The sequence below is a fragment of the Patagioenas fasciata genome, chromosome W, assembly GCF_037038585.1.
Source record: "Patagioenas fasciata isolate bPatFas1 chromosome W, bPatFas1.hap1, whole genome shotgun sequence".
In the NCBI taxonomy this organism is placed as follows: Eukaryota; Metazoa; Chordata; class Aves; order Columbiformes; family Columbidae; genus Patagioenas; species Patagioenas fasciata.
Window position 1 is genome coordinate 1,803,751 of NC_092559.1, and position 23,776 is coordinate 1,827,526.

The following is a 23,776-nucleotide window of genomic DNA, read 5'->3' on the forward strand; positions in this document are numbered from 1 at the left end:
AAAGCGATGGAGTCCCTGGGGCTTTTTCAAGCTGACGAGGGCAGGATCCGCCATCCACTTGAAAAAGCCAAATTCAATGGGAGCTTCGGGGCGAACAGCAGCAGAATTGAGCCAACGGGTCCTGGAGCGCAACAGAGGGTGGGGAGCGGAGAGAAATGAAATTGTGGTTACATGAAGACGACGCGCGGCGAAAAGAAATCATAAAATGGTAAAAGAGCAGGTTGGAAGGGGCCTGTTGGGTATTGATAAGGATCATGGTGGGAAACATTGTGGTGAAAGTAGTTGAGCCATCATACAACTCCTGTCATCCACACCGCGGGGCTGTAAGAGCCTGGATCCCTCACTCTTTTCTTCCTTTCTGCTCTTTCCTTCTCTCTTCTCCCATTCCTTTGTCTCTCTTTCCGTATATATAGATTACTCACATAACGGCGCAGAATGAACCCAGAGTTAACTCACACCTGGTCCCATCTGTTGCGTCAGGGCGCGTGTTGCGTCCAGAGTTAACTCATCCCTCATCCCATCTGTTGGGACGGGACAAGGCCTCAGGGATCATTTGGGCCAACATTTCTAGGCGAGGAGCTCCTGTGATGTCCGTGGAAGGGATGCGGCTGCTCACACAGAGAATCACACGATCAAACTCCTAAGAAACGTTGTACATCTAAGAATAATATACAGGAAATATAGCGGTGTGTTCCTCCTTTATGAATATTGAAGGTATTTTATGGTTTTAATCCACTTTTTTCACAGGGGGGCAGCTGCAGTAGCGGAGATTTTTATCATCGGGACCCCTTGTGCCGTAAAACAAAGGATGAATTCATTAAAGCTCAAGCGTCGTAACAAGGTTCTGTTATTAACAGAGCACCACGGGTGCTAATTAAAGGAGGACAGCAACGATCTCTCACTTGAACACCTTGTAAAGGGCCGGATGCTGCAAACTGTTACATCTCAACAGCCTTTTTGACCAGGCCTGAGATTAAAGGCGAAGCAGGAGGGGTTGTATTCACCGTATGGGCTTAACTTATTGATTCCTGTATCGCGTAGATCTGGCAGCAGCACGATGAGATTAATTTGTCGTTCCCTCTCTTCGCCTCGGTATCTTTCCCCCTCCAGCAAAACCTGATCGAACGTCCTTTACCTCGCAGCATCCATGGGGGGAGCATCCCAAAAGCTGAGACCCCGCGTTCGGTCCCACGATGGCCTTGAATCTCTTTAGGGAATCTCTCCAAGCTTTAGTTACAGTAACGGAGTTACTGAAGCAGAAGGAAACACGGACAAACCTCCCGTCGCTCTTAACTCTCAGCGACCGATTGGAAGATGGAGCTTAATTAGTCTTTTCCATCAATAAACATCCCGGGAGGGTCACAGAATGCAGGTAACGGCAAAAAGCCTCTTCCCGGCCCTCCTGCGGCTCAAGCCGTAAATCGCAGGACCCGTTTTCCTGCTTTGCAGCCTCCTGTATCTTCCAGAAGTACAAGGTTTCTATCACCTTGATTATAAAACCAGATGGGATCACGGGGAAATAGGAAAACCGGGGGCATCCCAACCAAACCAACCTGATCTCGGAGGAGAAAATCGTCCCCAAACCTTGTGATGAACACGGTAGCGAAAAGAATGTCTCGTCTGCCAAAGGATGCTGAAGAACAAGTGATGCTCTTGTCTCCAGGTACCCTGAAAAGCATCACAAGCCTGTTCTGGGTTTTTGAACAGGGTTTTTTATCCTGAAAAAGGTTTTTATCCTCCCAGTTTCCCTTCAGCAAAGCTGCACAGGACACCAGGTACCTCAGGCGATCAAATCGTATTTATCAGATGCCTTTAATATCAAAACCCAAGCAGAAACGCAGTGAGACGAGCAGAGGTGCCATCAGCAAAAGGCCAGAAGGCACCAAGTAGGAGGAAGGTGAAATCTGAGGCAAAGAAACAAAGGGAGAAAGCAAAACCAAAGGGAAGCAGCACAAAAACGACCCCGGAGTCTTGGATAAAACACACAACGTTCTCACTGTACCATAGGCAAGGGGAGCAGCGTCGCTCAGCGCCGCAAATTCACCTCTCGCAGGGCAATAGGAATTTTCCTCCTTAACGGCTGAGGCATTCGTGGCCAGGCCAAACGACACTGGAAAAGAATAAAAAGACAACTCAGACAATGCTCATGAGTTCACAGAAAGAACAGAAAACAATGGAGAACTTGCTGACGCTCGCAGGGATTTTCAGCGGGGCGGGAAAGACAGACGGTTTGGGTCGATCGGCCACGGGACGTTCACGGCACGTTCGGCCGCCCTGGGCTGGGATTTGCAGGGCCAGACGGTGCCATAGACAAACACGGTTCAGTATGTGCGTCCCGCAGCCAACTCACCCTCTCCCCTCAGCCTAAATATGTTATTTTGACTTCTATTAAGCTGGAAAAGCTCGGCTCCATCTCTGCGAAAGCATCTGGCGGTGTCAAGCTGTCTGGGATGGACAAACAGACATTGTGGCCGGTGCTTTTGGCTCCACCCTCCTCCTCCTTTCGCACCGCACGGGCTGAGAACACATGGATTTGAAACCAGTAGAAATATTTCCATTACCTCAATAAAACAATACGGAGAACGGACGGCTCGGAAGGCCCAGCCATAAATCAGAGTGGAAATGTGATACCTCATCGGGGCAAATCGCTTCGCCCTTTTGGTTTGGCACAGTCTTTTCTCCTTAAGAAAAAGAGATAAGATCGGCTCTGCGCTGGTGCTTTGTGGCTTTAGCTCCCCAGGACACCACTGGTCAGGACTTTGCTTGTGTTATCACTGGTGGGGCTGGACCAAGATAAGTAAAATGATGGTTATTTAAAAAGAAAACTTAAAGAAAAATATAGAAGCGGCCCTAGAGAGGTTTGATTTTGCGGCGATTGAGGAGCCTGCAGCAGGAATTTGCCCCAAAGGAGGTATGTGCGGCACGTTCCACAGACGGACAGACGGCAGCCCCGACCCAAGAGGTACCTCTGGGAGCGGAGAGTCCCGAATCGCCGCGCTGGGATCTCACAAAAGTGCTTATATTTGTGTCTCTCTCGGGGATTAACCTCCCCTTTAATCCCTCTGCCTCGCTGCCAAATCTCAGCCGGTTTATTTGGCGGGCCGGTCGCAGATCCACGGGCTCAGCTTGAGAAAACAACGAAGACGGGTTTGATGGAGGGGGGAAAAAAACCCACGTTTGTCTGCAGAAACCGCTTGGTAAAAGTTTCCACCCCCACGCTGCTGCAGCCCCAATGCAGCAAGGCAGAAGCTTCCCAAGTGACTGAGAGATAAAAAGGGGTCAAAATAATGGGGTGCGGAGAATCGCTCGGTGTCCCAACCAGAAATAATCCCCTGATGTCGCTCTCTCCTTCAAGGCGGCATCACCAGGGACTCGGGGGACACGGAACCCCCAGCTACGTGTTCTTGCTTCCATCGTCCTCGAGAGGAATGTATAATTAAAGATAATAATCTACAAAGGTGATGGAAGCCCTGGCTGAAATGATGCTCGCCCAAGGGGCCCAAGCACGTGGAGAACGTGACCCAAAAAGCATCATAAACAGGTTCAAACCTCAAGGAGAAAGAATCGTATATCCAGGAGATTCCAGCCATGGGATTTGCACCTAAGCTCGGTGATACTTGGAGAGGAACATATTCCAGGAGGTGTCTCACATCTGGATAGGAACAACCCCAGGTTCCAGTGTAAGTTGGGGAATGAGCTGTTGGAGAGCAGTGAAAAGGGAGCTGGGGGTCCTGGGGCCAGCAGGGTGAGCATGAGCCAGCACTGGGCCCTTGTGGCCAGGAAGGCCAATGGTACCTGGGGTGGGTTAGAAGGGGGTGGTCAGTAGGTCAGAGAGGTTCTCCTGCCCCTCTGCTCTGCCCTGGGGAGACCACACCTGGAATCTTGTGTCCAGTTGTGGCCCCTCAGTTCCAGAAGGACAGGGAACTGCTGGAGAGAGTCCAGCGCAGCCACCAAGATGCTGAAGGGAGTGGAGCATCTCCCGGGTGAGGAAAGGCTGAGGGAGCTGGGGCTCTGGAGCTGGACAAGAGGACACTGAGGGGGGACTATTAATGGGGATCAATATGGAAAGAGGGAGTGTCAGGAGGATGGAGCCAGGCTCTTCTCAGTGACAACCAGTGACAGGACAAGGGGTAATGGGTACAAACCGGAACACCAAAGGTTCCACTTAAATATGAGAAGCAACTTGTTCCTGGTGAGGGTGGCAGAGCCTGGCCCAGGCTGCCCAGGGAGGTTGTGGAGTCTCCTTCTCTGCAGCCATTCAAACCCGCCTGGACCCCTTCCTGTGGAACCTCAGCTGGGTGTTCCTGCTCCATGGGGGATTGCACTGGATGAGCTTTCCAGGTCCCTTCCAACCCCTGACATTCTGGGATTCTGTGCATCGCTGCCGGAACCCCCGTCGCTCGGATCGAGGCGGCCGAATAGCACAAAGCCACGGAATAAACGTGCCTATCTCGCCAAAAAGAATGGGGGGAGATTTCTCTAGAGATTTCAAGCCAGAACGTTGTAAATCCCGCTCCTAAAATACCCTTAGCAAAATCAAAACACGCTCCCCGGGACTTTTAGCTACGCAGATAATAGATAGGGAATAAAAAGCTTTGCTAAAGCTTGTTCTTGGTTTAATCACCTACTACTATAATAAGATTACGTGGATTAGCTGTATTTTAAGGGAGCGTCAGTGAACTCAACAGCCTTTCTAAGCAGGTCCAAAGTCCTTCACTCTTCTTTTCCCAAGCTGGATCATTGGGGACTGAAACCTGGATATTTTGCTCCCCATGCTGCACCTCAGCACCTTTTCCCTCGTTATGGGCTCACGTATAAAACCCAATTAAGGATTAAGCACCAGAGCAGCACGGCAAAGCAGGTCCCACCCCGGCGAAGCATTTTCCCATATTGCTGTGATAAAGAAAAGCTGACAAACATCACGGCAATAACGATGATTCTTTTCTGGCTGAGTAGTAGCAGGCACATGAGATTTATTCAGATAAAAGAGGCCAGCGTGGGAGATGAGATTATATAAATACATACATCTAAATCATGGGGAGATTTGGATTAAACCAGTGAGAAAGCAGAATTCCCAGAGAGCAAAATAATTCTAAAAGAAATCATCTGAAATACTTTCCGATTTTCAGAGATGCAAACCAGTCCTGCAATATTGATAGAAATGCAACAAAACCCCCTCTTATTTCACCCCCTTGTTCTCCTTGATCTCATTTTAACTGGAACTGGTCCCAGCTGAACCAGATCCCAAGAAGCCCAGCACCTACCCGGTGTCCTTGAAGTCATTTAAAGCCAGGACCTACTTCCACATTCGCATTTCCAGGGTTTCATTTACCCAAAGGCATTTGTTAATAGTTCAAAACTTTCCGTATTTCACGGGATGAGGGGGAGTTAATGGAGCATAAAACCCAACGAGGGGTCGGGTATAACCCACCTCAATAAAGGTGCATTTTCCTCCATCTCGACAAACGCTGAGACGCGGCTCGTGATTTGTGACACCCCCAAATCCTTCCAGAGGGACCTGCAGCATCACAGCCACAAAAATGAGCCATAGGGAATGGGGAACAACTTATCCGCAGCGGATAAACTGAATTTCTTGTGTATTCAAGCGTAGGAAGGGTCTGGAGATGACCTGCAGAGTCGCCTTTAGGAAGGGATTTTGGCTCTAGAAGCAAACAGCCCGTACTCTGCAACGTGACATTCGATTAGGCTCTTTATCAGAGTTTACATAGCTAATTGTCGCAGGTGTTATCAGTTACCATGTCTATTAATATAGTTGTAAAATCAGGTCTAGATATGCGCAAACAACCCGAGCGGTGTGGGCTGCCCAGCTTCCTACGGAGATGACGGGTTTGTGGATAATATAGAAACCGAGGCGCTTGTTGCGAGCACAACCACGCCGGCTGCTTTTTAAAGACAGGAGTGGAAAGCGCTGCAGGAATGAGCGGTAATAATTCCTCCACGTTTTCAGGAGGGAGATTTGGGAGCTTGGAGCACTCCTGACCCGGCCCCAGCGCAGCACCTGCAAGGTCATCCTGGCTGAAATCCTGTAATTCCACCCGGAAATCCCTCCGAGGAGATTTAACCTCAGCGTAGCACAGATCACGGGATGTACGGATGAAGGGGTTTGCAAGGTGCAGCGGGTGGTTAGGAAAGAGATACAGAGCTTAAATGTGCAAAAAAACGCATGAAGCACGTGGTTTTCCCCTTTCACGGAGCGTTTGCAGGCCATAAATGCTGAATTTCGCTCTCTTCTATGCATTGAGCTACAAGGAGAAGGGTTTCACAAAATCACAGAATCTTAGGAAGGGACCTGGAAAGCTCATCCAGTGCAATCCCCCCATGGAGCAGGAACACCCAGCTGAGGTTCCACAGGAAGGTGTCCAGGCGGGTTTGAATGTCTGCAGAGGAGACTCCACAACCTCCCTGGGCAGCCTGGGCCAGGCTCTGACACCCTCACCAGGAACAAGTTTCTTCTCATATTTAAGTGGAACCTTTTGTGTTTCGGTTTGAACCCATTACCCCTTGTCCTATCATTGGTTGTCACCCAGAAGAGCCTGGCTCCATCCTCCTGACACTCACCCTTTCCATATTGATCCCCATGAATGAGGTCACCCCTCAGTGTTCTCTTGTCCAGCTCCAGAGCCCCAGCTCCCTCAGCCTTTCCTCACCCGGGAGATGCTCCACTCCCTTCAGCATCTTGGTGGCTGCGCTGGACTCTCTCCAGCAGTTCCCTGTCCTTCTGGAACTGAGGGGCCACAACTGGACACAAGATTCCAGGTGTGGTCTCCCCAGGGCAGAGCAGAGGGGCAGGAGAACCTCTCTGACCTACTGACCACCCCCTTCTAACCCACCCCAGGTACCATTGGCCTTCCTGGCCACAAGGGCCCAGTGCTGGCTCATGCTCACCCTGCTGGCCCCAGGACCCCCAGCTCCCTTTTCACTGCTCTCCAACAGCTCATTCCCCAACTTACACTGGAACCTGGGGTTGTTCCTGCCCACATTCAAGACTCTACACTTAATGTCCAAATCACTGATGAATATATTGAATAACAGCGACCCCAGCACTGCCCCCTGAGGCACTGCACTGGATCCAGGCCTCAACTGGACTCTGCCCCATTGCCCACGACTCTCTGGCTTCTTCCCTTCAGCCAGTTCACACTCCACCTCACTACCCGCTCATCCAGACCGCACTCCCTCAGTTCAGCTGTGAGGATGCTGCGGGACACTGTGTCAAATGCCTCGCTCAAGTCAAGGTAGACCACGTTTTCCCGCTATTCATCACATACATGCACACAGAGAGGTAAATAAAAATACCACAATGCAAACAGCTAATGAATAATCAATAGCAAAACCAAGGAATGCACCCATAAGTCGTTCGGGTGCAAAGCCGCTGGTGTCGCTCCCATCTCAGCCCAAGGTGACGTGACAAGGAGGAAGCCAAAACGAACTGCAATGTCTAATGCTCCTTTCATCAGAGCTTAACTCTGATTTTTCAGTACTCATCGAAACTACAAGCCCAAAATAATGGCAGTGACGTCTTTAAAAAGGCCAATTTTACAAAGGCGAAAGCAATCGTTAGCAGGACTCACTTAAAGCATCGACCAAAGGCCCCAAAAGTTACAACCCCAGCAAAGCAGCAAGAGTTAAATGATGTAAAAATCATTCTGGCAAAGAAAAAAAACGTGGAAAATGCTTGGAAATGTGATTTTCTAAAAGGCACTGAAGAAGAAATGTCCAGGGTCGGTGACTGATGAGGACGTCTAATGGAATCCATTAAATCTGAAGAGCTAACAGAATTAATTGTAAAGTAAGGCACTTCTAAGCATGCTAGGAATAGAGAATTAGCTGCCGGATTCACTGTTAGGTACCATCAGTAAAACTACAAGTGAGTATTTGTGCTGTTACCAAAGAGGCCGAGAGAAGCTCGATTACAGATTAACCACGTGCACCCCGTGTCTTTCCAAACAACCTCCTGCAATCTGCCTTAAAACCCCTTAACGAGAGAGATTTCAGAGTTGCCAGACAGCTGCTAAAATCAAGAAGGTTTAAAATCAACGGGGGAAACACAAGGAAACTTTGCGTAGTTGTTATTTTAAAAAAGGACGCAAGGCTGGGTCAGCTCCAGTTATAACGGCGGGGCAGAAATTTCAGGTAAATACATGGAGACTAAAAAGATCCAATTCTAATCACCCAGCTGAGTTTCCTGACAATATTCTGAGTCCCAAGGGTGGCCACAAAAATCACTCACGATGGAGAAAGAGCCTTGGAGTTGAGGCTACAGCACCTTGGATCCTTCAGCCTCCTGAAGAAGCGACCCGATGGCTGCAGGGAGTGACAAGTCACCTTTGTGACAAGGGCACCACCACGTCCCCCCCTCTGCAAGTCAAAATGAGATAAGTTCAACCTTGAAATGAGATATTATCTCCCCAGAGCAATTAAATGCTGGCACAGGGTATGGGGAGGAAGGTGAGGGGGGTGCTCACAAGTGCTTAGAGCCATGACAATAAAATTAACAGGCTGGTTTTTAACTCAGCCCTCGGTGTCTGCAAGAGGATGAGCTGCAAACGCTCCCCTGCACTTGCATTTCTGCAACACCTCCCACCTGGGGACGCGAGAAGTTTCGGGAGGATTATTTCTGCTCCGAAAAGACGCTTTTAGATGCCCAAATGAGGGCAAATTAATTGCGTCCAACAAAGCAGTTGCAACTGTAAGCGAGCTGCCTCACACCACCTGGAAAATCGAGAGGTAATTTCAGCTCATAACGCTAATTCTGGCGATTTTGCTTTGCCGAGTTGCTCAGCACTCAGGAGGCCGAAGCAGAATGAGAAGCTGCTCCAGAATCTGGAATTAGATCTTCACGTCTTTGTTCTAAGTATAAAAATCAAGATAAACAGACACCATCTGCATTAAAACACTCAACCTGGAGAGCTTGAGGTTGTCCGAGATGCTCGCGGTTCAGCGTCCTTTCTGAACAAGGGTTATTTGATTGGGATTTATCAGTCCGCACTTAACAGGCTGGGCTGAGCTTGAGAAGGGCAAGGACTGCGGTTAAGCCTGACTTTTCTCTCTGCTTTAGCTCTGAACCAAGCAAGAAGCTCAGTGGTGGTCTCCCAAGCACAAGAGAATCGATGGTATGTGGGTTATCAGCTGTTTTATAGGGAGGGGAAATGCTGATGCTCACCTGCTGGGTATGAGATTTATCCTCAAAATATTACGTGCAACTCCAGCCCTTGGTCCTGGTCCTGGTGTCCCTTTCCCTGCAATCCTTCACACATACACCCCCACGGGGCTTTTTGTCACCTTCAAGCTGATGGGACATCTGTCCATCCAAAAGGAGGACAGTGAACTGCGAAACTGCGCCTCAGTCACATCTTCAATCGTGTCCAAGGTGATGGGAAAGATGTCACTGCCCCCTGGTCTCGTTGTACAGGAGGCTGGAGAAAGAAAAGCACTCCGCGTTCCCAGCACCAGGCAGGATTAAACACGCCTAATTAACAGCGAGGACGAACGCAGGGACTAAAACTCCTCTCAGCAGCAGCTGAGCATTGTCACCAAAACCAAACCAGTTGTTTAATCGAGAGAAAACCTTGATGCTCCACATCAACTTCTCCAGCCCCAAGCATACAGACACGTGGTGGGTAGCACGGGTACCCAGACACCTCTGACATCCCAAAAAGGGGGTGCACGCGGGACCTGTGGGACCCCAACCCATTCCAGGAGGGGATGCGCCATGTGGGGACAACCTGTCAGACATCAGGGTTGGGTTTAACCCTCTTTTTCTGGGGATGAACCAGCCTGTGATGACCCTTCCCGAGGTGCCGTGGCTCCCAAACGCGCATTTCACCGCACACCGAGCACGTTTGATGCCGCTAAAGCCTGGCCCAACGCCACCTGCCATCACCGGCTCTCAGACACAAGCGTCTCTTTTAGGCTAAGACTAAATAAGACTGAGAGCAAACGCGACCTGTATTTGATGGGGGAAGAGGGAGAGAAGCAGATTTTCCCCTCCAGACAGCGGGAAAGGTTCGGGGACCCTGACACCAGCTTAGTTGTGCATGGATTTAGCTGTGCAAGCCCAAGTACTGCACATAAAGCAGGTATAGAGACATAGAGCAGGTATAGAGACATAAGGCAGGTATAGAGACATAAAGCAAGTATAGACATAAAGCAGGTATAGAGGCATAAAGCAGGTATAGAGGCATAAAGCAGGTATAGAGGCATAAAGCAAGTATAGACATAAAGCAGATATAGAGATGCAAAGCAGGTATAGCCATAAAGCAGGTATAGAGACATAAAGCAGATATAGAGACATAAGGCAGATATAGAGACATAAGGCAGGTATAGACATAAAGCAAATATAGCCATAAAGCAAGTATAGACATAAAACAGATACAGAGATGTAAAGCAGGTATAGCCATAAAGCAGATATAGACACATAAGGCAGATATAGGCTTAAAGCAGGTATAGAGATATAAAGCAGGTGCAGACATAAAGCAGGTATAGAGGCATAAAGCAGGTGTAGACATAAGGCAGATATAGAGGCATAAAGCAGGTATAGAGACATAAGGGAAATATAGAGGCATAAAGCAGGTATAGAGACATAAGGCAGATATAGAGACATAAGGCAGATATAGACATAAGGCAGATATAGAGACATAAGGCAGATATAGACATAAAGCAGGTATAGAACCATTGAGAAGCACATGCACATGGGTCACCCACCCTCCCCCGGGCAGCAACCCGCGATGTTAAACCGGCTGAGCCCCGGGGAAGGACGAGGCGCCACCGGGAGCTTCCCACCCGGGGCAGAAGCGGGCGAACCCGCTCCCCGCCGCCCTTCATCGCCCCTCAAATCCCCTCAGCAGCGGCTGGGGGGAACCCGGCTGAGGAAGGAGCGGGGATCCCCGCACTCACCGGCTCCGCCATGGCCCGGCCGGCTCCATCTCCTCAGCGCACCGGCACCGCGCGCCCGCCCCCGCCATGACGTCACCCAGCGGCCGCCGCCGCGCGGGGGCCACCTGCCGGGGGAGGAGCCGCCTGAGGGGACCCGGGCAGCCAAGGGAGGGGACACGGTTCCCCTTCACTGCCCCCAGGAGTCGATTGAGGGGACGCGGTTCCCCTTCACTGCCCCCAGGAGTCGACTGAGGGGACGCGGTTCCCCCTCATTGTCCCCTTAAGACGAATGAGGGGACCCGCTGCCCCCTCACCGTCCCTATGAACCGCCTGAGGGGAGCTGGTTCCCCCGCTTCCCGCCATGGTTCCTGTGAGGAGCCGCCTGAGGGGATGCGGTTCCCCCTCGCTGTCCCTATGAGGAGACTGAGGGGACCCGCTTCCCCCTCACCGTCCCTATGTGGAGCCCCGTGTGGGGACCCAAGCACCGCTCATTGTCCCCATTAATCGACTGAGGGGACACGGTTCCCCTTCACTGTCCCCAGGAGTCGATTGAGGGGACACGGTTCCCCTTCACTGTCCCCAGGAATCGATTGAGGGAACACGGTTCCCCTTCACTGTCCCCAGGAGTCGATTGAGGGGACACGGTTCCCCTTCACTGTCCCCAGGAGTCGATTGAGGGGACACGGTTCCCCTTCACTGTCCCCAGGAGTCGATTGAGGGGACACGGTTCCCCTTCACTGTCCCCAGGAGTCGATTGAGGGGACGCGGTTCCCCCTCACTGTCCCCAGGAATCTACTGAGGGGACACGGTTCCCCCTCACTGTCCCCAGGAGTCGATTGAGGGGACACGGTTCCCCCTCACTGTCCCCAGGAGTCGATTGAGGGGACACGGTTCCCCCTCACTGTCCCCAGGAGTCGACTGAGGGGACGCGGTTCCCCTTCACTGCCCCCAGGAGTCGATTGAGGGGACACGGTTCCCCTTCACTGTCCCCAGGAGTCGATTGAGGGGACGCGGTTCCCCCTCACTGTCCCCTTAAGGCAGATGAGGGGACCCGCTCCCTCGCACCGTCCCCATGAGGAGCTGCCTGAGGGGACCCGGGCACTGCTCACTGTCCCCATGAGCTAAGTGAGGGGACATGGTTCCCCTTCATTGTCCCCAGGAGTCAACTGAGGGGACACGGTTCCCTTTCACTGTCCCCATGAAGTGCCTGAGGGGATGTGGTTCCCCCCACCATCCCCATAAGGAGCCACTCAAGGGGATTCACCTGCCCCGGTCGGTCCCTATGAGGAGCCGCCTGAGGGGATCCGGTGTCCCCCTTATTGTCCCCATGAACGGCTTGAGGGGACCCAGTGTCCCCCTCCCTGCACTGAGGGGACCCACTTCTCCCTCACCATCCCCATGAGGAGCCACCCAAGGGGATCCGGTCCTCGCCACCATGGTCCATGAGGAGCTACCTGAGGGGATCTGGTCCCCCTCACCATCCCCATGAGGAGCAACCCAAAGGGATGTGGTTTCCCCCACAACCATAGGCCCTGTGAGGAGGCACCTGAGGGCATCTGGTCCCCCTCACCATCCCCATGAGGAGCCACCCAAAGGGATCTGCTTCCCCCCCACCACCACAGTCCCTGTGAAAAGCCGCCTGAGGGGATCTGGTCCCCCTCACCATCCTCATGAGGAGTAACCCAAAGGGATCTGGTTTCCCCCACCACCATAGGCACTGTGAGGAGGTGCCTGATGGGATCAAGTCCCCCTTGCTGTCTCCATGAGCCACCTGAGGGGATCCAGTTCCCCTCACCATCCCCATGAGGAGCAACCCAAGTGGATCTGGTCCTCCCCACCATGGTCCCTGAGGGGATCTGGTCCTCCTCACCATCCCCATGAACCACCTGAGGGGATCCATTCCCCCCACCATAGTAAGGAGGTGCCAAGGGGAGATCCCACCTGCCCCCCCAAACACCACGGGGTGCTGGTGGGGCTGATGTGAGCCCCCCCCCAATTAAAACACTCACATTGAAAACCCCGAGTGGGCTTCTTGTCCTTCCCCGATGAAACGTGTGACGGAATTCGGGTAGAGCCCCCGGGGCTGTTACAGCTGAAGTAGCCGAGGTCTTTCCTTCCCTGGGTGGCACAACCCGCTGAGCGGCTTTCATGGAGAATATTTCACCATACGCCGTATTTACAGCGTGAAAGGACAATTAAAGGAACCTGTTCCAACAGCTTTAAGTGGAGGAAGCACAATAGTTCGATGGTTATTGATCTCCTCCAGACAAGCGTGTTGCTTTGTTAGAGCTGCAAGAACTGAGCCTCCCTCGCCTTCTGCAGAGAAAACCGAGGAAAAATAAGAAATGCTCCAATAAATTCAACTCTGCCCGCTCTGCTCAGTTCGAGAGCCACATGGGAGCGGAAAATAAACGACTGCGGGGTGAGGGTGAAGCTCCTGAAATGTGGGAGCGCGTTCTGCGTTCGCGCCGGCCGGGAGCGATCTGGGGCTTCGAGGACTTGCCTTGAATCCTTCAGTTTGTGGCGCTGCTGTCAACGGAGCCATTTTAACAAGTCAATGTTATTCTGTCTTTGGTTACAGTTACATGCCCGATGTATTTAGGATGTATTTAGGAAGTTAAATCATTCGCTGTCGAAATAAACGGGGACCTGAGTGTTAGCATGACTTGAGTTGCAGAAATCCCCTGTCAGATCTGAACTCGGTGACGTGATACGAGTCAGCCCAGCGCTGTCGTTTCCCACTGGATACGCTACGTTCGGCGCATCCTTTTGACACACAGAACGTGGCCTTTTCCAGACTCATCCCCGGTGTTTTATCAGCCCGAAGAAGATGCGAAACGTCGGGACTTGCCCTTGTTGGTAAAACGAAGCGTCGGTGTAAAAGCGGCTGCGATTCCAGAGGTGCTAATCCTGGCTGCAGGGCTTTGGAAGCATCTCAGGAGCTGTGAAAAATCAAATATAATAATGTAGAGTGTTACATCTGGATAGGAACAACCCCAGGTTCCAGGGTAAGTTGGGGAATGAGCTGTTGGAGAGCAGTGAAAAGGGAGCTGGGGGTCCTGGGGACAACAGGGTGAGCATGAGCCAGCACTGGGCCCTTGTGGCCAGGAAGGCCAATGGTACCTGGGGTGGGTTAGAAGGGGGTGGTCAGTAGGTCAGAGAGGTTCTCCTGCCCCTCTGCTCTGCCCTGGGGAGACCACACCTGGAATCTTGTGTCCAGTTGTGGCCCCTCAGCTCCAGAAGGACAGGGAACTGCTGGAGAGAGTCCAGCGCAGGGCAACAAAGATGCTGAAGGGAGTGGAGCATCTCCCGGGTGAGGAAAGGCTGAGGGAGCTGGGGCTCTGGAGCTGGACAAGAGGACACTGAGGGGGGACCTCATTCATGGTTACAGATAAAGGGTGAGTGTCAGGAGGATGGAGCCAGGCTCTTCTGGGTGACAACCAGTGATAGGACAAGGGGTAATGGGTTCAAACTGGAACATAGGAGCTTCCACTTAGATATGAGAAGCAGCTTCTTGATGGTGAGGGTGTCAGAGCCTGGCCCAGGCTGCCCAGGGAGGTTGTGGAGTCTCCTTCTCTGCAGACATTCAAACCCGCCTGGACACCTTCCTGTGGAACCTCAGCTGGGTGTTCCTGCTCCATGGGGGATTGCACTGGATGAGCTTTCCAGCTCCCTTCCAATCCCTGACATTCTGGGATTCTGTGATGCTTTTCTTCATCAACACATTGTAGGTTGCCTTCTCACTCCATATATGGCAATACTTTTAGGAATTGCTCTGATTTAGAAGAATTTCCCATCTTACAGCTGCTTGCAGGGAACTAATTTATGTGGGAAGAGACCTCTGGAGTCACCTAATCCAGTCCCCCCGCTGCTCCGAGCGCGGCTCCTCACCGAGTTTTCCAGATGGGTTTTGAACATCACCAAAGAGAAGCTTGTACGGCAAAGGGGACCTAACAGAATCAGGTTTTGTGCCTAAGGCAGGAAAAGAATTAAAAGATCATTTCTTGCCTCAGCAACCTCCTCTTCTCTCCAGGCTGCCTACCCCACACATACCAAATTTTAGCTTTTCTCAGCAGTTTAAGCTCGCAGCCCAATTTTCTTCCATCAGCTGTATCATTAAGCAGCAGGCTGCAAATTACGTTGCTCTAAGCCACGTGCTTTTTGTATTTGAAAGGGAAAATCAAATAATTGGCTGCGTAGTAAACAAATCGCAGCTTTCTGGGAGGACATAGAAAAATATCGAATAAAAGAAGCTGATAAATCCCACGTTCACGTTTCCTACTCAAAGTTTGACTTTGTATTATAATTCTTGATTCGGTGCTGCACATACTTGTTGGGCTTGAGAAAAGCAAAGACATTTAATAATGTATATATTCTTTTAAATCCGCAGGAGAAGGTGTGACATTAATATGGGATCAGTTGCACTGGTATAGTATTAATATACAAAAATCAAGTGGGAATTAAAAGCTCTGGGCACAGACCGTTGCTGGACTTCACCGGTCAAGAGGGATCCCAGCCCGTTCCTTCCATCTCATCGGCAACAAGGGAAAGATGTAATGAAATAGAACAAGGGCAAGTGTAGAGTCTTGAATGTGGGCAGGAACAACCCCAGGTTCCAGTGTAAGTTGGGGAATGAGCTGTTGGAGAGCAGTGAAAAGGGAGCTGGGGGTCCTGGGGCCAGCAGGGTGAGCATGAGCCAGCACTGGGCCCTTGTGGCCAGGAAGGCCAATGGGACCTGGGGTGGGTTAGAAGGGGGTGGTCAGTAGGTCAGAGAGGTTCTCCTGCCCCTCTGCTCTGCCCTGGGGAGACCACACCTGGAATCTTGTGTCCAGTTGTGGCCCCTCAGCTCCAGAAGGACAGGGAACTGCTGGAGAGAGTCCAGCGCAGCCACCAAGATGCTGGAGGGAGTGGAGCATCTCCCGGGTGAGGAAAGGCTGAGGGAGCTGGGGCTCTGGAGCTGGACAAGAGGACACTGAGGGGTGACCTCATTCATGGGGACCAATATGGAAAGGGGGAGTGTCAGGAGGATGGAGCCAGGCTCTTCTGGGTGACAACCAGTGATAGGACAAGGGGTAATGGGTTCAAACTGGAACATAGGAGCTTCCACTTAGATATGAGAAGAAGCTTCTTGATGGTGAGGGTGTCAGAGCCTGGCCCAGGCTGCCCAGGGAGGTTGTGGAGTCTCCTTCTCTGCAGCCATTCAAACCCGCCTGGACACCTTCCTGTGGAACCTCAGCTGGGTGTTCCTGCTCCATGGGGGGATTGCACTGGATGAGCTTTCCAGGTCCCTTCCAATCCCTGACATTCTGGGATTCTGTGATGCTTTTCTTCATCAACACATTGTAGGTTGCCTTCTCACTCCATATATGGCAATACTTTTAGGAATTGCTCTGATTTAGAAGAATTTCCCATCTTACAGCTGCTTGCAGGGAACTAATTTATGTGGGAAGAGACCTCTGGAGTCACCTAATCCAGTCCCCCCGCTGCTCCGAGCGCGGCTCCTCACCGAGTTTTCCAGATGGGTTTTGAACATCACCAAAGAGAAGCTTGTACGGCAAAGGGGACCTAACAGAATCAGGTTTTGTGCCTAAGGCAGGAAAAGAATTAAAAGATCATTTCTTGCCTCAGCAACCTCCTCTTCTCTCCAGGCTGCCTACCCCACACATACCAAATTTTAGCTTTTCTCAGCAGTTTAAGCTCGCAGCCCAATTTTCTTCCATCAGCTGTATCATTAAGCAGCAGGCTGCAAATTACGTTGCTCTAAGCCACGTGCTTTTTGTATTTGAAAGGGAAAATCAAATAATTGGCTGCGTAGTAAACAAATCGCAGCTTTCTGGGAGGACATAGAAAAATATCCAATAAAAGAAGCTGATAAATCCCACGTTCACGTTTCCTACTCAAAGTTTGACTTTGTATTATAATTCTTGATTCGGTGCTGCACATACTTGTTGGGCTTGAGAAAAGCAAAGCCATTTAATAATGTACATATTGTTTTAAATCCGCAGGAGAAGGTGTGACATTAATGCGGGATCAGTTGCACTGGTATAGTATTAATATACAAAAATCAAGCGGGAATTAAAAGCTCTGGGCACAGACCGTTGCTGGACTTGACCGGTCAAGAGGGATCCCAGCCCGTTCCTTCCATCTCATCGGCAACAAGGGAAAAATGGAATGAAATAGAACAAGGGCAAGTGTAGAGTCTTGAATGTGGGCAGGAACAACCCCAGGTTCCAGTGTAAGTTGGGGAATGAGCTGTTGGAGAGCAGTGAAAAGGGAGCTGGGGGTCCTGGGGCCAGCAGGGTGAGCATGAGCCAGCACTGGGCCCTGGTGGCCAGGAAGGCCAATGGTACCTGGGGTGGGTTAGAAGGGGGTGGTCAGTAGGTCAGAGAGGTTCTCCTGCCCCTCTGCTCTGCCCTGGGGAGACCACACCTGGAATCTTGTGTCCAGTTGTGGCCCCTCAGTTCCAGAAGGACAGGGAACTGCTGGAGAGAGTCCAGCGCAGCCACCAAGATGCTGAAGGGAGTGGAGCATCTCCCGGGTGAGGAAAGGCTGAGGGAGCTGGGGCTCTGGAGCTGGAGAAGAGGACACTGAGGGGGGACTCATTCATGGGGATCAATATGGAAAGGGGCAGTGTCAGGAGGATGGAGCCAGGCTCTTCTGGGTGACAACCAACGACAGGACAAGGGGTAATGGGTTCAAACTGGAACACAAAAGGTTCCACTTAAATATGAGAAGAAACTTGTTCCTGGTGAGGGTGTCAGAGCCTGGCCCAGGCTGCCCAGAGAGGCTGTGGAGTCTCCTTCTCTGCAGACATTCAAACCCGCCTGGACCCCTTCCTGTGGAACCTCAGCTGGGTGTTCCTGCTCCATGGGGGGATTGCACTGGATGAGCTTTCCAGGTCCCTTCAACCCCTGACATTCTGGGATTCTGTGATACTCAAAAGCAAAGTTTTGATTACCCAAACTGTCACTAATTTGGCATCACTTTCCTGTTTTTACTCCGTCTTATTAAACCAACCTAGAAGTGCCAAAGCAAAGAAATCAACCACCTTTGTAAACGAGCTTGTCACAACTCCCCGGTACGGGGCGATGCCGTTCTCCGCACACCCAATTTTCCACCTCCTCTTAATTTCACCTACGCTATAATCAGCTTTTCGAGACCGTGAACCTCGCACTTGCCGGTGCGAGGGGAAAAGGAGATCCCCGAGGAAAACGACACCATCCCAAATTTTGCCACAGCGCTTGGCCGTTTCTCATCGCCGGTTTAGCTGGGGCTACTGGGCGCAGCGGGAATGGACCACGTGGGGTCTACGGCGCTTCGAGGCAATTTTGGGAAGCGGTAGCTCAGCTGCGTTCCCGATTCCTCACAGTGTTTTGCACCCATAGCACAAATCCAGCCGCAAGAAAGAAAAGCAACAGAATACGTTTAAAATGTGTGGTTTGCTTCTTTTGCCGTAGCTGTCCAGACAAGGCCCAGATTAAACAGCGTCAGTTCAAAATCGACGTCTCCCAACCCATCAGGGCGAATCCCTCGCAGCACTTAGGCTCGGTTTTAAGTAAAGGAGCTACTGTAGGAACAACTTACCTGCTGATGTGAGTATTTAAGTGTTTTACCAGCTCCCAACATTTGCAGAACTGACCCTGCAGAAAACAAGCAGCCGGATGATTCTTTTTCAAAGGGACCTTCCCAAAGCGTCGCTCCAAATTACCTGGGGGAGCAGAAAGGAAATAAAACAAGGAGTTAGCCAAGCTCTTCCTATTCATAAATTGTTATATCCATTAATTAAAGCTGGCTGGAGAATGGGAACAGCTTCCCCGAGGTCCCAATTAAGCAGGATGGCTTTGCACCAGCCACAGCGGGTATCCGAGGGACGGAGTGAGGACGGAAGGATTGACGGATGATAATGAAGGAGTTGTTGGAACACGTGCAAACCAAGTTCTTAAATGACCTTGCGCGGTCTGGTTTGGGAAAGCTGCGCTGTCTGTGCCGGGAGATGTTATCTCCTATGAGAACAACCCAGCTGAGGCATGGTCCAGCCCTTTGTCTTTTAGATCCAGCGTCTGGGGGATGTTTCAACATGAGAAACAACCGATGCCAAGCGCACAGCAAGTTTTCCCCTCCCTGCCACAACTGGCCATGTCCCCACAGTGCTGTTCTACTTGTAAATAGTGATTTTTAAGCAGACAGTCCAAATTAGCGATCAACTCAAATTTATAACGACGCCAAACCATCCAAATGCGGGAAGATGAAGGAATCAAGGAGTAGACGCTGACAACCTCCCTACAGAAAAGTCTTCTGGTCCGATGCGTGGCCGTGGATGTCACACGGGGAGGATATTTGAGATAATGCCTAAGGTAGCTTGGGAAAACGAGCTTTTAATTAACATTACTGTGCCTTTTCTAGAGGCAGCGATGCTGAGCTGCTCTCTGCCATCCCAAGAAGATGCATGGAAGGGTCTGGATCAGCCACGGTTGCTTTTTTGCGAGTCGAAAGAAACTCACGCGGCCACGCAGAGCCCTGAAGGCTTTTCCAGCGCTGGTTTGACCTCCCTGGTCCTCCCAAGCTTGCGAGGTGAGGAAGACGTTCCCAGCCGATGAAGGAAACCAGAATAACCAGCTGGGCCGCTGGTGTTTTCGGACTGGAGAAGACTCCAGCTTGCCAGACGGCTTCTACGCAAGCGAATCCTTTGATGGCGAGGGCAGCGGCGGAAGATGAGAAGAAGGCACCGCAGGACTTCAGAGGAGACCTCAAGGATTAATCTGTAATCTGATGTTTTCAACCCAGGGGAATTTTCTCTCATCAGTTGATGAACTCCAACTCCCCATCTTGTCTATGGATTCGTGGGTTGTGTGTTCCCACCTCTTAGCTGAGACAAAATGACTCGAAGAGGTTGGGGAGCTTTGTTGTCTGGGCTCTGTCATTAATCAAGTTCAAGTGATATTAAGCTCAGCAAGAACAGCCAGAGCAAAATAATCAAGGCTTTAGAAGAATTAAGAATTGCCTGGAAAATTCAGAGGGGTCGATGGCGGGGAGGCCCAGGATGTGTTTTTGAGGCAGAACAGAGCAAGATGCTGGGATGGGGAAGCGCAGGACCAGCTTAAAGAAGGCACCAAGAAACCCTCAAGGCCAAGTACAAGAGGTTTTTCTCAGCCATGATTTAAGCCGGATATTGGGAGAGAAACAGAAAGATCCGGACTACCCAAGCGGGTTTAACATGGAGCTTAGCAAGTCAACGAGCCCAAAACCAAAAGGATTTCCAAGGTGAGAGCGTGGGGAAGTGGTGGCTGGGGACAAAGCCAAGTGCTCAGTGCCACCACCTCCAGCCTTGGGAAGTATTTTAACACCTTGTTGATTTAGTTTCCATTTGTACAACAGCGCTAACAACGCTATTCCATGCTTAGGAATCACTCCGAACATTAACGCTATGGCAAAATCATGAGACCTATATGTATCTCCTGGTTTGCATATTAAGTCGCTTGTGATGATTTGGGGACGGGAAAGCACCGAGGAGCTCGTACGGGTGCTGAGCCCATCCCAAAGCAGGAAGAACCCCCATGAGCACGTCGCTGCGGCCGAAGCACCTCAAACCCTCTAAATCCCATCACCTTCAGCGCTCTCATGCTTTATTAATAAACCGCGGGTCTCGCCGCATCAGAGACTGTTTAAATTTTAATTGCCGCCTTGCATATACATTCCTACCCAAATGGAAGGAGCTGAGATGTTGCCATGGCATCTCCCAGCCCCAAAGCGACGGCGTTCGGCTGCCGGATTATTTACGAGCGAGGGATTCGTAGCTGGGATGCGGCAGCGTGGGGAAAAAAGAGGCCGTTTTTACATTCGCGGGGTTTTAAAGAATTGGTAAAACTGCTGTTGTTCTGCTTAATTACCCGCTTAATTAGCAAGCGGGGAAAGAAACGATGAAAGCTCCAGCGATTTCCAAATATCCCTGTTGCTTGCGGGGCGGAAAGGGAAGAGTGCGATGAGGGCTGGTTCGCCAGGTTTGGGATGGACCCTGTGCTAAGATCCCATAACAACTCATCTGCATATACTTATATATATAGATACATTCCCATATATCGCATCCTACAGGGTGCAGCCCATATGGAGAATCCCAGGGCTCTTTCTCAGCGGGGAGCAATCCTGAGCCTCTCTCTCCTTAAACAACTGAGCAATAACCAGAAGAAAATGCTGCCGCAAAGAAAAAAACACCAAAAAAGTCAACTTATTTCCAGCTTGGAAGACTCAGCACATTATTTCATTTCAAAAGCTTATTAAGATCAGGGTGATTTCCCAGAGGGAAAAACACGTTTAAACAACTCGGGTTTGCTGTGGTTATTATAAGGTAGGGAGGCGGTTCTGCCCTGGACGCCCACCGCACCCAAAAGTAACGAGAAGAGGAATATTTGGGGCAAATTATCAAAAGCTCACAGGGCAGCAGCAGAGAATGAAGGGTCCCAATTAGTATTTTCATTTATTTGCATCGTTATTTTTGCCAAGGAGCAGAATCGGGCCGTCAGACCTTCAATCCAAGCTGCCGAAACGACCGCCGCAACCACGCTCTTGCCAGATGGGAGCAGACAAAAGACTAGCACTGAACTGCTCTTCGTTAAACGTTTGTCTTGCAATTACATACTTCTGAGTAATTAGCAGCGGCAAGACAAACACCAATTGGATTACACAGGGAAGAGACAGAAGGTAAAAGGTTAACGGGTCTTTTTCCTCCCTTTGCGGTTATTCCTGAGCGAAGGGCAGAGCCGGAGCTGCAAGGGAGGAACGAGCCCATTATTGATGGAAAACACACCCTGAACGAGCAGATTTAGAAATTACGGGATTAAGAGGACGGATGACGATTTCTTCGAGGTCTTGGCGTGATCCAGACCGCAGCCAAAAGCCTCTTTGCACATGAAGCAACCCAAATTCTTCTCCTTTTCCTTCGCATCAAACCTTTTAAGCCGTTCTCACATCCGTTCTCTTCAATCTGGCCTAAAACGCAACCAGAGAAAGCGGTCAAGCCGAGTCCTCACCTGTAATTGGTTCAAATGGAAAGCAGTCAGTCAACCTAACACCTTCCCATTTGATAAATCTAACTATATACATTTTGGTTTATTATTTAGCCGATTTTGCCGAGCTGAATTATTAACGCTTAGCGCCGCTCTTTCTATTAAGGAACGAGCGGACAGGTGAGCAACGACGCCGGTGAAGCTTTTAAGTTGTGTCTATGAAGAAGCTCGGCCTGCTCATGCCATGGGGAGATTTAATTACTTAGGTTTCTCAGCCGCTGCATAAAGAGCAAACATGAGTTCATAATTGAAACGCTGCGTCAGCAGGGATGGGCGAGACGAGGCTGGTCAGCGCAATAAGACGTGGGAAGAGAGGTCGAGCTGCTCCTATGAATAAATTCCCCCTGAAATTTGGGGAAAAACAAGTAAATTTCAGAATGGATCAACCTCCCAAGGCTTCTACTGAGCATGAAACAACCGTCAAATGTTGCCGGGAGAGTCCAAACAGCTCCAGTTCACAAAGCGATGTAAAGGCCTGGATTTATCATCACTTATTAATCTCACATCGTTTGTTTTGGACCCTGCTGTCCCTTAAACTAACCTCAGGGTGCCTCTGTGATAATGCTTGGTACCAATTATTAATCTCTTCTTTATTTTACTGCTTCCAGACCAGTTTTGCTCAGGATTAACTCCCTGCAAGCGAAGATCCAGCGTGAACGACGTGAAACGCGCGTTTCCGTTGCTCCTTAGAGATGGAAATCGCCGCCTCCCAAAATAACACCCGAATTCAATCCTCAGGGGTACGAGCGCTCTGAGCATGGATATCCGATTATTTCCATCGCCGCCTCTTTAAAATAGAGGTTAAAGAGAACAAAAAGTGCGTTTTTTAACCAATAAACGATGGGAATAAAGAGCATTAAATTCCATATTTTGTCTAGGCCAGTCCAAGGAGGGAACTTTGCTCACCAAAACCAGAATTAATCGCTTCTCTTGTTCCTTAAAGCTCTCAGGACACTTCAATTTTCCAGCTTGCAAATCACCATGAATTTTTGGAGGAAAAGGTAGAAAGTGACTACAATCCATGGCTAAATTTCATGGAAGAAAACACAATATTAAGATAAGGGATTAATGGGTGAAAATCCACCCAAGGGGAAATAATCCAGACAATTAAAAACTCTCCAGTAACAGACTAAAAGCTGTTAAGCGCCATCTAATTAATCCCAAATTGCAATCCCCACGATGAAACGTTAAAAGGAATTATAGGAGGGAGAAAAAGAATTGAAGCGTTAGTTTGCCCATCAATAAGTTAAGCCTGTCCTAAGTGTCCCGCCTACTTAAACCCATAAACCACAAAACAAAAGGGAATCTTGAGTGCTGTGTAAACCTAAAATCTCTTTATTAAGAATGTTTGATGTTAATTGATGGTGTTTTGCTCGTTATGTTGTCATTTTAACACCGACAGGGTACAAGAGAAGCTGTTTTGGATGAGTTAGGATAACACACACAGATTTAAGGAAGAAAGAGTCACTTTGCTTGGCTGCACGATGAAGAATGAAAACCACATGGGGAACAAAACCACCGATCTGGAAACGTTTAAACCACCTCAGATCTTCCTGTTCAAGCCACACAGGAAACTCCAACACATCCAATTAGGAGAAGAAGCAAAAGATTAAGGAAATCTGGAAATTGCTTTGAGGGATTAAAGAAATAATAATAATTAAACGCTTCCTTTGAGGAGCTGCAGAGTCTTTAACTCCTAAACACAAAAGGATCATTATTAACATGCAGAGGATTTAAACTTCCAAGTGTTGACTTGAAAACGGGATTGAAACCGCGTGTGAGCACAGGTGCAGCAATTGGCTGTTTGGTTTGTGTGTCTAATT

General features: G+C 50.1%; 1 long non-coding RNA gene across 3 annotated transcripts; it reads right to left on the reverse strand.

Moving 5' to 3' along the window:
* Positions 1 to 298: 298 nt before the first annotated feature.
* Positions 299 to 23,776, reverse strand: LOC136114678 (uncharacterized). Of its 3 annotated transcripts, none has more exons than XR_010653126.2 (7): positions 22,860 to 23,776; positions 22,495 to 22,740; positions 21,721 to 21,876; positions 18,478 to 18,601; positions 12,903 to 13,835; positions 2,003 to 2,110; positions 299 to 1,668 (listed from the first exon to the last, which is right to left on the reverse strand). It is a non-coding gene; the product is annotated as an uncharacterized lncRNA (long non-coding RNA). The 3 variants fall into 3 exon arrangements; XR_011736274.1 differs by having other exon boundaries at positions 21,721 to 21,917; XR_011736273.1 differs by lacking the exons at positions 12,903 to 13,835; positions 18,478 to 18,601; positions 21,721 to 21,876; positions 22,495 to 22,740; positions 22,860 to 23,776 and adding an exon at positions 10,915 to 11,613.